The 1,943-nt window shown below is 36.1% G+C and overlaps 1 non-coding gene across 1 annotated transcript; it reads right to left on the bottom strand.

Moving 5' to 3' along the window:
- Positions 1–391: 391 nt before the first annotated feature.
- Positions 392–556, bottom strand: LOC114005557 (U1 spliceosomal RNA). The gene has a single exon (XR_003547400.1). It is a non-coding gene; the product is annotated as a U1 spliceosomal RNA (small nuclear RNA).
- Positions 557–1,943: the final 1,387 nt, after the last annotated feature.

Here is a 1,943-nt window from a genome sequence, read left to right as displayed (position 1 = left end):
CAGAGTCACCCAAGTGGTATCCAGCACCTTACCCACACCACCTTCTATCCCAGGAGATAGGTATTTTTGACAAGGTCTCGCCCTATCACAATCTTCCTGCCCCCCCCCCCCCCCCCCTTCCTATTTAACTGAAACTACAGCCATAGGTTAATATCCCTCTTCTGTTCAGGTTGACCTGGGGACCAAACCAAACCAGATCTATCATGAAGCATTCATCCTCACAAGCTATGGTGCAACATATATGTCACTGTGACTGGGCCTAAAAGCATTTTCAATTTACAATATTTTCCATTTATTTTGAGTTTACTGGGATGTCAACCCATTGTAAATTAAAGAGCATCTACCTAAGCTTAAAGTCAGAGGATAATAGGAATGTGAGAATATTTTTTTTCAGGGGTGAGCGTGAACATAGTCCCCCACTACCACACACATTATGCAGTCGAGTTTCCCGGTTTGGGGAAATCGCAGGGGTCAGCACATTCGGAGTGCAATGGATAAGCCTCGCCCTGGGGAAACCACCTTCATGACCATGGTATCTCCCCTGCCAGGTAAGTATGAGAAAATTTTTAAAGAGAATTTCTATAGCTTTTCTCTTCTCTATCCAGACCCATGTACACAAAATCCATTCTTTACAAAAGTGGAATGCTTTAGACTCATTTATGTTCACCTAGGTTACCCTAAGTTTTGTCTATCTGTGAAGATGTAGCAGTTGTCACAATACAAACTTAATTTTAAAAAAGATTAGTGATAAAAATGAAAAACTTAACTGATGACACTTAACGGTTCTCTGGTAATAGCGATAAGAATTATCACCCAAATTTAAAAACGTCTAAATAAATGGAACAGAAAACCAACGTTGGGATACTAAAGAAGACCTTTGTAAAAGAAGACTGGTTTAAATGAGAAAATCGTCAATGAAATTCAAGGCATATTGATTCAAAAAGCACTAGATAAATAATACCATTTATAATTCATGTGATAAAAGTAGATCTAAAATTCATGTGATAAATGTATATCTAAATTTGGATTATTTTTCTATTTGAATGCCAGATATAACTGACCTTTAGAATAAATTTGCTGGTGTCAGTTTTCCATTAATATTGAATGTTCCAAACCAGCTTTCAAGTAGACTTTCTCAACTTCTGATTTTGGATGCTATTTGCTCTTGATTATATGCCAGTTCTTATTTAACCTTCAGATGAAGCACACACTCAAACAAATATCATTATTAAATTCCAATTTAAAATTAAAATTGTTTTGAGTTAAATTTACTTTCTTTGACAGAACTTTGAAAACAAGTTTTAAAAAAGCCTTCATCATTTTTTGGTATTAACTATTTTAATTTCCATATTTTATCTGCCAGTTATTATAGTCATGTGGTCTTGATAACTTTAAAAATTGTCTCATGTAATAATGAATAAAATTATTTATCTTGAATATGATTTCTGAAAGTTGTTTGTTTTAATTTATTCACTGAACCAGAATTTATTTGCTTAAGTAAACCATCAATTTTTATTAAAATACTGAGCCAGGTTACTCCTTGAAGACATTTCTTATAAAATTGAGGCTGTATTCTGAAGAATGGAGGTGTAATGGGGACTGAAGAATCCTTGGAAAGCCATAAGTACAGAGGAAGAACTTTAGGTTAGCAATCAGAAAAGTGTGAGTTCAATGTCCAACTCTACAACTTATTAAGACTTCAGCATTCAGGAGACATGTATTTATATTAAGGCAAATTTTATGCTAATGTCCTCTTGATGTGCTTCAATAACCAATGGTATCAGGACCAGCAGTTAGCGTAATGGCTATGTTGCTGAACTCCCATGTAGTCGACTGCGGTTCGAGTCTGGGACTCAGTGGCTTAAACTCACGCTGGGCATGTGTGCGTGCATGCCCAAAATCCTGAGAGGAGAGTGAAGGAGAGGGGATTGCGGCATGGCCAT

This window comes from Tupaia chinensis, unplaced genomic scaffold, assembly GCF_000334495.1.
Source record: "Tupaia chinensis unplaced genomic scaffold, TupChi_1.0 Scaffold143996_1, whole genome shotgun sequence".
NCBI lineage: Eukaryota > Metazoa > Chordata > Mammalia > Scandentia > Tupaiidae > Tupaia > Tupaia belangeri.
The sequence above is the reverse complement of the archived record's forward strand: the minus strand, read 5'-3'. Positions and strand labels throughout refer to the sequence as shown.